This window comes from Lolium perenne, chromosome 3, assembly GCF_019359855.2.
Source record: "Lolium perenne isolate Kyuss_39 chromosome 3, Kyuss_2.0, whole genome shotgun sequence".
NCBI lineage: Eukaryota > Viridiplantae > Streptophyta > Magnoliopsida > Poales > Poaceae > Lolium > Lolium perenne.
The window spans coordinates 133,080,694-133,095,235 of NC_067246.2; positions in this window are offsets into that span (position 1 = coordinate 133,080,694).

Sequence of the window (14,542 nt, forward strand, 5' to 3'; positions counted from 1 at the left end):
GTGATGATGGTAGCAGTTCCTTGGATGCAAGAGTATATATCATATATCCTCAGGAAAGAAATACCAGACGATCCAGTTGAGGCCAGGCGAATTATTCGACGATCCAAAGCTTTCACAGTAATCAAAGGGGAGTTATACAAGCGAAGTATTTCAGGCGTTCTGCAAAGGTGTGTCACACCCGAAGAAGGAAGAATAATTCTGAAGGATGTACACGAAGGAATATGTGGCCACCACGCAAGTAGTCGAGCTATTGCAGCCAAGGTTTTTCGAGGAGGATTCTATTGGTTCACAGCAATCGAGGATGCCAAGGAAATAGTACGAACCTGCGACGCGTGCCAAATGTTTGCCGCAAAACCTCACTCTCCAGCGGCAGAACTAACACCAATACCATTGTCATGGCCCTTTGCCCAATGGGGACTCGATATGGTGGGCAAGTTGCACAAAGCTTCGCCAGGAGGATATGAGTACTTACTGGTCGCTGTCGACAAATTCACCAAGTGGGTAGAAGCAAAGCCAATAAATTCACCAGATGCAGCGTCGGCAATAAAGTTTGTGAAAGGCCTCGTTTTTCGGTTTGGGGTGCCTCATAGCATTGTTACAGATAATGGTTCAAACTTCACATCTAAGGAATTCAAGGAATACTGCGCAGAAGTAGGCATTAAATTGCACTTTGCGTCAGTTGGGCACCCGCAAACTAACGGACAAGTCGAGAAAGCCAATGGTATCATCTGCAACGGCCTCAAAAAGCGCCTGCTAGGACCGCTTGAAAAAGCTCGACATACTTGGCCAGAGGAATTGCCAAGTGTTTTGTGGAGCATCCGAACAACACCAAATACGGCGACACAAGAAACTCCGTTTTTTCTCGTCCACGGAGCCGAAGCAGTACTACCAATTGAAATAGAGCATGATTCTCCAAGGGTAACAGAGTACGATGAAGAAACATCACAAAAAGCTCGGGAGGACGATCTGGACGCACTCGACGAAGCTCGCGATGAAGTACTTTCACGAGTCACCAAATACCAGCAAGACCTCAAAAACTACCACAGTCGACGGTTAAGACCAAGATCTTTTCAAGTTGGGGATTTGGTCTTGCGGTTAAATCAAAAAAGTACTGAGAAGCTCGAATCACCATGGTTGGGGCCTTACGTTGTCACGGAAGTCATCGATGGAGGCGCATACAGGATCAAAGACAAGAAGACAGGGGCTCCCGAGAAAAACCCCTAGAACGTAGCACAGCTCAGGCGGTTCTACGCCTGGAGTCGAAATATAGTCCTTCTCTATAAAAATACAATGTACTGAAACGCCCGCGAGTTTTCAGACGCACTCTTTTCCTTTTCGGGGCACCGAGTGGGGCCGGAAAGGTTTTTAATGAGGCGGGCTTGCGGTACTGCAATATAATAAAGATAGTGGAGATATATTTCTTATTCTTCGACACGCTCGGGGGCTCAACGCCTTCAAGTCTCAAAATACGTACAATATAGACAACTTAGACTTACCAAAATATTTCGCCTTGGTACACTAAATACCTCGCCAAATATCGGAAGCTAACAATTATAAATATAGTCTACACGTCAAAAATCTTATTGCTTTGGTCTAAGAACCTCGCAACAAAAATATAGAACTTCGACATTAAGATACTTGGAGGCTTGCAACCTATCTGGTGAAAAAATAAAAGATATCTTCTTACGGCAAGAGGAAAAATCTTCGAGATGGAAAAAACAGTACAATTTCTAGCCAGAAGGCTCGGGGGCTCCAACAATATAGAGCACTTTACCATATACAACAAATTTCTTCGGAAATAAAAAAAAAGAAATCAAAAAAGATACAGACATAATGTTTTCCAATATGGTACTAATCAGTCAAAGCCTAAAATACTATCTATGGACAAGCCTCTGGTTGTTTTATGCTCAGCATAGGACCCCTTGATGAAGAATTCTGAGTCCATCCGAAGAAGCTCATCTATCATCGACTCGGCCACAGGAGTTACCATCTCATTGATTGAGTCAATATCATTTTTTCTCCGCGATTTCTTGGACAGACAATCAGCAACAATCTTCGTCAGGTCTAATTTTGGATGGCAAATATTTATCATAATCATGGCGAACCTTGCTCCAGCAGTTAATTGAGCTCGCACAAAATTATGAATGCGGGGAGCATCTCTGAATACATCCAGCAATTCAGGAAGAGTTTCGGGAACTTCATTTCGAGGAAACAAAGTCTTGTAAACAAGGGTTAATGTTGTCGTGCAAAAATTGAGAAATTCGCGCACTTGGCAAGCACGATCTTGAAACCTGACAATTTCTTGGGTCTGCCTGTGGGAGGCCCAGAATAAACAGCCATGGTTGAGGGAAAGATTGACGAGAAGATTTGTTCTCTCGTTCACTCTTCGATCTTCGGCGGCAGCATCAAGAACCGAGCCTATTAAGCGACAATGCAAGAAATTTGAAGGGGGCACAGCAAAATAAAGAGGAGGCATTGCGAGGTTGGAAAAACATACCTAACATATCTGTGCTAGCCTCCAACATTAGCTCGAGCATGCTATTTTCTCGGGTAGTGGCTCCCTTTGCTTCCAATACAGCAGTGTCCTTGGCAGCCATAGCCTCTTTGACTTGTTGGAGAGCAAGTTTTTCTTGTTCGGATGCTTTTCGAGACTGTTATATCATTGCCAGAGTTTGTCTCTTCATGGACTGAAGTTGTTGTCGAAGTTCTTGCAAATCCTCCGAGAAATGTTTGCTCGAAGAACCTTCAAGGGGGTCGTTATCAACTATCATTTTCTTCGAGAAGGAAGAAGCAGGTGAAGCATCGGCAGAGCAAGGATTGGTCGAATAGTTATCAAATATTAACTGGAAAAGAAAGCGCCAGGATCAATGATAGTGCCAGAAGGAATTTCATTAATTTCTAGAAAAATTTACATAGACATTACAAAAGAAGTTTCTCCAAAAGGACTACCAGGATAATTGTCGCCACAGCTAAATTGGCGACAAAGGCAAAAGAGATAGAAAACAAAAAACAAAGAGGCATGCAACTAAACCTCCGGCCTCGACGAGCTAGGAGTTGAAGATGGCTTGATCCCGAGATAGGCCAGAATTTTCTTCGTATTGGGTTTGGCTGCCTTGATTAAAGACCGCCATTTTGATTGCTCTATCTGCTCGGTGTCGCCAACCTTCATCCAGTCAACAGTTTGCTGTCATCGGCGACCAAGGCAACAGTGCTCTCGACAGCAATCTTCATGTTCTCCTGGCGCATTTTCAGCCCAAGGTCTTCTGATGGATTGAAGCTCTGAGCAAGGGCAAGGAAAGTCTTGGGCTCCTCTTTCTTCGGGAAGAAGTAGGGGAATAGCTTCGACAATCCTGCGTCAGCATTCACCACGCCTTCACGAATTTCGGATCCATGAAACTCCAGATAAGAAAGTGCGTCAAGGAGAGGATCATTGTCGGGATTCTCCAGATCAAACTCTTGGTTTGTTTGGCCTGCCACAGGAAATAAACGTTGGTCAAAAACAAGAAAAAGCAGGTCCTGTAAAAAATAGAAGAGATCGATAAAATTGCCTTTGAAGCGTCGACTTTGCGAATTCAGGCGCTTGAGGATTCGCTTTTCACGAGCAGCCTGTGCGGCTTTGTGTTCATTCAATGCAGCCTCAGCATCCTCAAGTCTCTTCTGCAGCTCCTCGACACAAGCAGCTTTTGCTTGGGCTTCATCAGCCTCTGCTTTGGCTTCGCTAGCAACAAGTTCGGCTTTCTTGCGGGCCGCTTCACTTTGCTCCAGTTTTTGAGCAAGTGCGTTGGCACGTTTGTTGGCTTCTGCAAGTTTCTCTGTCGAAATAAAAAAGAAAGGTTAAAAATTGCGACAAACGACAGGAGCAAGAAGTTAGAAACAACGACAGCAAAAAAAAAGTTATTACCTTCAGTTCTGCTGGCATATTCACGGTACCCAATGAATTGGGATCCGATGCGGATAAGCTCTTTGATCATGGGCTGTCAAAGAAGAACAAAGAAAGAGAAACATCGGTATGGAAAAAGAGTGAAGGCATGAAAAAGCAAATAGAGGAAATAAAGATATTGGCAAGAAAAGTAAAAAACTTACATCATTCAAGAGCAGAGTAGAAGAGCTACCCAATTGAGGGGTAGGCTCAATGATCGTTTCAATCCTTGTCCTTTTTGGTGAAGGAGCAAGGGGGCTTGATGGCGGAGTAGTGGTGACGACGTTTCGTTGAGGAGGCGAGGATTCTTCTCCTTCAACTAGCGTATCCGAGGCAAGTAAAGTATGTGACGTGCTCGTCCGGGGAGCCACGTCAACAGTTGGTACTTCTTCCTCATCATCGCTGTGATTAAAAATCGACAGCATAAAAAGCAAGACAAGACAAACATTTCGAGTACAGAAATAAGGAGAAATAAAAATGACTTACGAGCTGACGAGGGATTCAAGATAAGGATCGTAAGCTGCCTTCTGATGTGAAGGATCAACTTCTCCGGCTTTGGAAGTGCCGGAATCCTCGACATCATTCCTTTTCCTTTTGCCTTTCGGAGAGACAGCGGGAGGAGGAGATTGTGCCGACGCAGTGCCTTCGGAAGAACCCGCAGATTTTCGAGAATCCACGGGTTCATTCACAAAAGATGGAGCTTCTTGATTGTCATCAGTGACAATGGCCCTTTCTTCGACTTCTCCACCTTCAGGGAGAGGAGGAAGCGAGACAAGGTCTGGATGATTCTGTGCAAAATAAAATAGGGAGAGACGTCAGAAAAGAAGTTACAAAAAAGTTAGCAAAGCAACAACAAGACAATAGACAAAGATTACCTGGGGGAGTGGATTGGCGGCACTGAATGGTTTTACACGACAAGAAGTAGGGACAGGATCTTTTTTGCTGAGAGATGAGATTTTTCGGACAAGCTTTTCCAAGTCTTTGACCTCCAAATCCACCGACAGCCGATCTACATCCTCGTTGCCAGCATATCTCCATAAAGGATATTTGCGAGCCTGAAGCGGCTGCACTCTAGTCCTAAGAAAGTATGCAGTAATTTGGACACCCGATAACTCTTTGCTGCGAGTATTTTGCAACTCGTGGATACGAGCCATCAAGTTTTCTGTCGACGCCCTTTCTTCTTCGGTGGCCTCCACGTCCCAGGAGCGGCGGCGAAAGATTTTCTCGGCGCCATCAAAAGGAGGAATGTTGTCCTCCGCACATCCATGGTTCTCCTCCTGAATGTACAACCACTTCTTGCGCCATCCTTGAACTGAGTCAGGAAGCTTGACGTCGAAGTAGTCGACAGTGGGCCGAACAGAAATCACAACGCCACCTATATTATAGGCGACATTGGGCGAGCCATTCCGGTGGCAGAAGAAAATGCGCTTCCATAGCGCCCAGTTAGGCTGAACGCCAAGGAAGGCCTCGCACAGAGTGATGAAAATAGAGATATGGAGGATTGAATTTGGCGTGAGGTGGTGGAGTTGCAGACCGTAGATAAAAAGAAGTCCACGGAGAAAAGGATGAATGGGGGCGGAAAGACCGCGGATGAGGTGGTCGACAAAACTTACCCGATACCCCATTGGAGGGTTTGGGTAGCTTTCCTCACTGGGGAAGCACAATGCCTTGGGTTTCTTGCTGATCCCCAGCTTCCTCAGCATGTTGACGTCTTGAGTGGAAATCTTCGATCTCTCCCACTCCGCTGTCCCCAGATCCACGGCGGCCATGGAGGATTCCGGCGTGCTGTGCCTCGTCAATCGACGTGGTGGCATCAACAATGGCGCGAGGTTCGCAGCTTGGAGACGAAGAGCTTAGGTGGCTGTGGGTCGCAGGAGGAAGTTTGCAGATGAGAGCAGGAAGACGGCGTGAGTGGAAGTGCCCAAGGAGGAAGAAGACGGACTTATATAAGGGTGCGGTGAAACGACGAACCGTTGGATAAGGAAAATGTGTGACAGATGATAGCCACGTGGCAACAAGGGTAAAAAAGTAATTCAACGTTACGGAAGTTACGGTACGTGCGCCAGAAAAAGCGGAGGACGTGTGTCCCCCACTTGCACGACGTGTCAAGATAGTGGATTAATTGGGCCCGCATGGCAGCGAGAAAAGACTTGTCGCAAATTTTTGACAAGCAATCGTGGCTATCGTCAGCAACAACGTCATCTTGGCAGAAGAAAAAATTCGACTCAATAGCTTCATAAAAGGCGATACGGAAAAATAATGTTGAGCCTTTGATCAAATACAAGTTTTTGATCAAATGCTCGGGGGCTACTTTGGAAAAAAGAAAAAAGATCCGGAAAGACAAAATAGAAATGGCGTGAGCCTATGATCAAATACAAAATATTTGCTCATAGCCTCGGGGGCTACTCCCATCGGGAGCGCTGTTCGCGCACCCGAGGAATTATAAAACTTCGGGAGATAAAAAGAAAATATAGCGGCATGAGGCGTGGAGCCTACAACCAAATACAAGTCCTTGGCTGTAGCCTCGGGGGCTACTCCCATCGGGAACGCTGTTCGCATGCCCGATGAAATCATAAAAAAAAGAGAGAAGACAAGACGAGAAAAAAAAATGAAAGAGCAAAAAGAAAGATAGCAAAGCAAAAGAGTATATTTCGAGTTATAAATAACTCTGCATATACTCCCATCGGGAGAGCAATATAAGTCATCTTTGACTCGATAAAATGTGCCATTCCAACAGCCGAAAAAGCACTCGACAATATATTCTCAGAACGCCAAAGTTGCGATCAATTTCTGAATGCCGCAAATTTGCGAAGGTAAGACCCCAGATCCGTTCTGCTGGGCGTGTCATCGCCGAAGACTGCGCTCTGCTACTTTTATCCATATCAACAGATACGAAGAAAAATCCAAACGGACGCGTTAGGTACCCGATAAATTTTACTGGGACTCGACAGAATGGTAAGACCTTAAGCGGCACCTGTCGAAGTTTACACCGGTATCCCGAGGTCATGTCCAGGGACGTGATCTTGAAGTAGGTTTTTGCGGATTGCCACTAGAGCAGTTAACTAGTACCTGATCCGTCAGATGAACTAGCCCCAACTACCATTATCCCTGTACAATATAGATGTTTATGAGAAGAAATATAGAAAAGTCAAAGCTGTCGAATAAAGATAAACAGTGGAGATTTTCCTTGACCCTACGATTCAAGCAAAATCTCGGGGGCTACTGACATAGGCAACCCAAATGGGCCTGCCGAAGATAGTACCCGGGGTTTACTGAAGGCCCACTACCCGAAGAATAAGAAGATTCGGAAGCCCAAGATATTATTAAGGAAAGCTAGAGTTGTAATAGGAAGCGTTATTTGTAATCTTGCGGGATGAGTTAGAAACCATCCCGGACTCTGTAACTTGTACAACACGAATCCCTCGGCTCCGCCTCCTATATAAAGGGGGAGTCGAGGGACGAGGAAGGCATCGAATCATTGTTTACAAACCCTAGTTTTCATAATCGTCGAGTACTTTTCGGCTGAAACCTTCGAGATCTACTTGCCCTCTACTTCTAACTAAACCCTAGCCTACAATCCATAGGCATTGACAAGTTGATACCTTGTCAACGGGTGCTTCTATTCTTGTAGACAGTGTTGGGCCTCCAAGAGCAGAGGTTTGTAGAACAGCAGCAAGTTTCCCTTAAGTGGATCACCCAAGGTTTATCGAACTCAGGGAGGAAGAGGTCAGAGATATCCCTCTCAAGCAACCCTGCAACCACAAAGAAAGAAGTCTCTTGTGTCCCCAACACACCTAATAGGTGCACTAGTTCGGCGAAGAGATAGTGAAATACAAGTGGTATGAATGAATATGAGCAGTAGTAACGGCGCCAGAAAAGTGCTTGCTGGCGTGCAGTTGATGGTAGTAATATTGCAGGAAGTAAAGATGCAGTAAAACAGTAAACAAGCAGCGATAGCAGTATTTAGGAACAAGGCCTAGGGATCATACTTTCACTAGTGGACACTCTCAACATTGATCACATAACAGAATAAATAGATAGATGCTAGACTCTACACCCTCTTGTTGGATGATGAACACCACTAACTGTGTAGGATTACACGAACCCTCAATGCCGGAGTTAACAAGCTCCACAATATTCAATGTTCATATTTAAATAACCTTAGAGTGCATAACAGATCAACATAACCAAACCAAGTACTAACATAGCATGCACACTGTCACCTTCACACTACGAAAGGAGGAATAGATCACATCAATACTATCATAGCAATAGTTAACTTCATAATCTACAAGAGATCACAATCATAGCCTACGCCAAGTACTACACGATGCACACACTGTCACCATTACACCGTGCAGGAGGAATAAACTACTTTAATAACATCACTAGAGTAGCACACAGATATATTGTGATACAAAACACATTGCAATCATAAAGAGACATAAATAAGCACTTCACTATGCCATTCATAACAGCGAATAAGTATTCTGTGAAATATAGCCTAAGAGACCCACACGGTGCACACACTGTCACCTTTACACACGTGGGACAAGGAGTCTCCGGAGATCACATAAGTAAAATCCACTTGACTAGCATAATGACATCTAGATTACAAGCATCATCATATAAATCTCAATCATGTAAGGCAGCTCATGAGATTATTGTATTGAAGTGCATAGGAGAGAGATGAACCACATAGCTACCGGTACAGCCCCGAGCCTCGATGGAGAACTACTCCCTCCTCATGGGAGACAGCAGCGTTGATGAAGATGGCGGTGGTGTCGATGGAGAAGCCTTCCGGGGGCACTTCCCCGTCCCGGCGGCGCGCCGAAACAGAGACTCCTGTCCCCCAGATCTTGGCTTTGCGATGGCAGCGGCTCTGGAAGGTTTCTCGTACCGTGGCTTTTTTCGTATCGAAGATTTAGGTCAGGGACCTTTATATAGGCGAAGAGGCGGAGTCGGAAGGCTGACGGGGCGATGACACAATAGGGGGGGGCACGCCCAGGATCCAAGCCGCTCCGCCCTAGCGTCTGGTGGCCCTGTGGCCCCCCTCTGCTGACTCTCGGGTGTTCTGGAAGCTTCGTGGAAAAATAGGATGCTGGGCATTGATTTCGTCCGATTCCGAGAATATTTCCTTACTAGGATTTCTGAAAACAAAAATAGCAGAAAACAGCAACTGGCCCTTCGGCATCTCGTCAATAGGTTAGTTCCGGAAAACGCATCAAAACGATATAAAGTGTGAACAAAACATGTAGGTATTGTCATAAAACAAGCATGGAACATAAGAAATTATAGATACGTTTGAGACGTATCAGCATCCCCAAGCTTAGTTCCTACTCGTCCCGAGTAGGTAAACGATAACAAAGATAATTTATGAAGTGACATGCTACTTACATAATCTTGATCATACTATTGTAAGCATATGTAATGAATGCAGCGATCAAAACAATGGTAATGACATGAGTAAACAAATGAATCATAAAGCAAAGACTTTTCATGAATAGTACTTTCAAGACAAGCATCAATAAGTCTTGCATAAGAGTTAACTCATAAAGCAATAAATCAAAGTAAAGGTATTGAAGCAACACAAAGGAAGATTAAGTTTCAGCGGTTGCTTTCAACTTATAACATGTATATCTCATGGATAGTTGTCAATGCAAAGTAATATAACAAGTGCAATATGCAAGTATGTAGGAATCAATGCACAGTTCACACAAGTGTTTGCTTCTTGAGATGGAGAGAAATAGGTGAACTGACTCAACATAAAAGGTAAAAGAATGGTCCTTCAAAGAGGAAAGCATCGATTGCTATATTTGTGCTAGAGCTTTTATTTTGAAAACATGAAACAATTTTGTCAACGGTAGTAATAAAGCATATGTATCATGTAAATTATATCTTACAAGTTGCAAGCTTCATGCATAGTATACTAGTAGTGCCCGCACCTTGTCCTAATTAGCTCAGATTACCAGGATTATCATCGCAATACACATGTTTTAACCAAGTGTCACAAAGGGGTACCTCTATGCCGCCTGTACAAAGGTCTAAGGAGAAAGCTCGCATTTGGATTTCTCGCTTTTGATTATTCTCAACTTAGACATCCATACTGGGACAACATAGACAACAGATAATGGACTCCTATTTAATGCATAAGCATGTAGCAACAATTAATGTTCTCATATGAGATTGAGGATATATGTCCAAAACTGAAACTTCAACCATGATTCATGGCTTTAGTTAGCGGCCCAATGTTCTTCTCTAACATTATGCATGCTCTAACCATTTAATGAGTGGTAAATTTCCCTTACTTCAGACAAGACGAACATGCATAGCAACTCACATGATATTCAACAAAGAGTTGATGGCGTCCCCAGGAGCATGGTTATCGCACAACAAGCAACTTAATAAGAGATAAAGTGCATAAGTACATATTCAATACCACAATAGTTTTTAAGGCTATTTTGTCCCATGAGCTTGCAAAGGCGAATGATGGAAATTTAAAGGTAGCACTCAAGCAATTTACTTTGGAATGGCGGAGAAATACCATGTAGTAGGTAGGTATGGTGGACACAAATGGCATAGTGGTTGGCTCAAGGATTTTGGATGCATGAGAAGTATTCCCTCTCGATACAAGGTTTAGGCTAGCAAGGTTATTTGAAACAAACACAAGGATGAACCGGTGCAGCAAAACTCACATAAAAGACATATTGTAAACATTATAAGACTCTACACCGTCTTCCTTGTTGTTTAAAACTCAATACTAGAAATTATCTAGACTTTAGAGAGACCAATTATGCAAATCAAATTTTAGCAAGCTCTATGTATTTCTTCATTAATAGGTGCAAAGTATATGATGCAAGAGCTTAAACATGAGCACAACAATTGCCAAGTATCAAATTATTCAAGACATTTTAGAATTACTACATGTAGCATTTTCCGTTTCCAACCATATAACAATGAACGAAGCAGTTTTAACCTTCGCCATGAACATTAAAAGCTAAGAACACATGTGTTCATACGAACCAGCGGAGCGTGTCTCTCTCCCACACAAGCATTTATTCAAACAAAAACACAAACAAAAGCACACAGACGCTCCAAGTAAAGTACATAAGATGTGACTGAATAAAAATATAGTTTCAAGAAAAGAAACCTGATAAGTTGTCGATGAAGAAGGGGATGCCTTGGGCATCCCCAAGCTTAGATGCTTGAGTCTTCTTGAAATATGCAGGGATGAACCACCGGGGCATCCCCAAGCTTAGACTCTTCACTCTTCTTGATCATAGTATATCATCCTCCTCTCTTGACCCTTGAAAACTTCCTCCACACCAAAATCGAAACAAACTCATTAGAGGGTTAGTGCATAATCAAAATTTCACATGTTCAGAGGTGACACAATCATTCTTAACACTTCTGGACATTGCCCAAAGCTACTGGAAGTTAATGGAACAAAGAAATCCATCAAACATAGCAAAAGAGGCAATGCGAAATAAAAGGAAGAATCTGTCAAAACAGAACAGTCCGTAAAGACGAATTTTAAAGTGGCACCAGACTTGCTCAGATGAAAATGCCCAAATTGAATGAAAGTTGCGTACATATCTGAGGATCACGCACGTAAATTGGCAGATTTTTCTGAGTTACCTACAGAGAACCCTGCCCAAATTCGTGACAGACAGAAATCTGTTTCTGCGCAGTAATCCAAATCTAGTATTGACTTTACTATCAAAGACTTTATTTGGCACAACAATGCAATAAAATAAGATAAGGAGAGGTTTCTACAGTAGTAAACAACTTCCAAGACACAACAAAACAGTAGCAAAATAAACACATGGGTTATCTCCCAAGAAGTTCTTTCTTTATAGCCATTAAGATGGGCTCAGCAATTTTAATGATGCACTCGCAAGAAATAGTAGTTGAAGCAAAAGAGAGCATCAAGAGGCAAATTCAAAACAAATTTAAGTCTAACATGCTTCCTATGAAAAGGAATCTTGTAAATAAACAAGTTCATGAAGAGCAAAGTAACAAGCATAGGAAGATAGAACAAGTGTAGCTTCAAAAATTTCAGCACATAGAGAGGTGTTTTAGTAACATGAAAATTTCTACAACCATATTTTCCTCTCTCATAATAATATCCAGTGGCATCATGAGCAAACTTAACAATATAACTATCACATAAAGCATTCTTATCATGAGTCTCATGCATAAAATTATTACTCTCCACATATGCATAATCAATTTTATTAGTTGTAGTGGGAGCAAATTCAATAAAGTAGCTATCATTATTATTCTCATCATCAAATATAGGAGGCATATTGTAATCATAATCAAATTTATCCTCCATAACAGGCGGTACTAAAAGACCAATATCATTATAATCATCATAAATAGGAGGCAAAGTATCATCAAAGTAAATTTTCTCCTCAATGCTTGGGGGACTAAAAATATCATGCTCATCAAAGCCAGCTTCCCCAAGCTTAAAATTTTCCATATCATTAGCAACAATGGTGTTCAAAGCGTTCATACTAATATGTTCCATAGGTTTTTTAATTTTCGCATCAAACCATCCATGTCTTAAATCAGGAAATAGAATAACAAGCTCATTGTTGTCCATTATGCCTAACTAGTGTAAACAAGAAACAAAAAGATGCAATTGCAGGATCTAAAGGAAATAGCTTCGAGCACACACACAACGGCAACAGAAAAGTACTTAGTTACCTGGGACCGAAGTATGAGTGCCTTTTACCTTTCCTCCCCGGCAACGGCGCCAGAAAAGTGCTTGATGTCTACGGGTGCTTCTATTCTTGTAGACAGTGTTGGGCCTCCAAGAGCAGAGGTTTGTAGAACAGCAGCAAGTTTCCCTTAAGTGGATCACCCAAGGTTTATCGAACTCAGGGAGGAAGAGGTCAAAGATATCCCTCTCAAGCAACCCTGCAACCACAAAGCAAGAAGTCTCTTCTGTCCCCAACACACCTAATAGGTGCACTAGTTCGGCGAAGAGATAGTGAAATACAAGTGGTATGAATGAATATGAGTAGTAGTAACGGCGTCAGAAAAGTGCTTGCTGGCGTGCAGTTGATGGTAGTAATATTGCAGGAAGTAAAGATGCAGTAAAACAGTAAACAAGCAGCGATAGCAGTATTTAGGAACAAGGCCTAGGGATCATACTTTCACTAGTGGACACTCTCAACATTGATCACATAACAGAATAAATAGATAGATGCTAGACTCTACACCCTCTTGTTGGATGATGAACACCACTAACTGTGTAGGATTACACGAACCCTCAATGCCGGAGTTAACAAGCTCCACAATATTCAATGTTCATATTTAAATAACCTTAGAGTGCATAACAGATCAACATAACCAAACCAAGTACTAACATAGCATGCACACTGTCACCTTCACACTACGAAAGGAGGAATAGATCACATCAATACTATCATAGCAATAGTTAACTTCATAATCTACAAGAGATCACAATCATAGCCTACGCCAAGTACTACACGATGCACACACTGTCACCATTACACCGTGCAGGAGGAATAAACTACTTTAATAACATCACTAGAGTAGCACACAGATATATTGTGATACAAAACACATTGCAATCATAAAGAGACATAAATAAGCACTTCACTATGCCATTCATAACAGCGAATAAGTATTCTGTGAAATATAGCCTAAGAGACCCACACGGTGCACACACTGTCACCTTTACACACGTGGGACAAGGAGTCTCCGGAGATCACATAAGTAAAATCCACTTGACTAGCATAATGACATCTAGATTACAAGCATCATCATATAAATCTCAATCATGTAAGGCAGCTCATGAGATTATTGTATTGAAGTGCATAGGAGAGAGATGAACCACATAGCTACCGGTACAGCCCCGAGCCTCGATGGAGAACTACTCCCTCCTCATGGGAGACAACATCGTTGATGAAGATGGCGGTGGTGTCGATGGAGAAGCCTTCCGGGGGCACTTTCCCATCCCGGCGGCGCGCCGGAACAGAGACTCCTGTCCCCCAGATCTTGGCTTCGCGATGGCGGCGGCTCTGGAAGGTTTCTCGTACCGTGGCTTTTTTCGTATCGAAGATTTAGGTCAGGGACCTTTATATAGGCGAAGAGGCGGAGTCGGAAGGCTGACGGGGCGATGACACAATAGGGGGGCGCGCCCAGGGTCCAGGCCGCGCCGCCCTAGCGTCTGGTGGCCCTGTGGCCCCCCTCTGCTGACTCTCGGGTGTTCTGGGCATTGATTTCGTCCGATTCCGAGAATATTTCCTTACTAGGATTTCTGAAAATAAAAACAGCAGAAAACAGCAACTGGCCTTTCGGCATCTCGTCAATAGGTTAGTTCCGGAAAACGCATCAAAACGATATAAAGTGTGAACAAAATATGTAGGTATTGTCATAAAACAAGCATGGACCATAAGAAATTATAGATACGTTTGAGACGTATCACGGCACTAACCTATTGACGAGTTGCCGAAGAGCCAGTTGCTGTTTTCTGCTGTTTTTGGTTTCAGAAATCCTAGTAAGGAAATATTCTCGGAATTGGACGAAATCAACGCCCAGGGGCCTATTTTTCCACGAAGCTTCCAGAAGTCCGAAGAGGAAACGAAG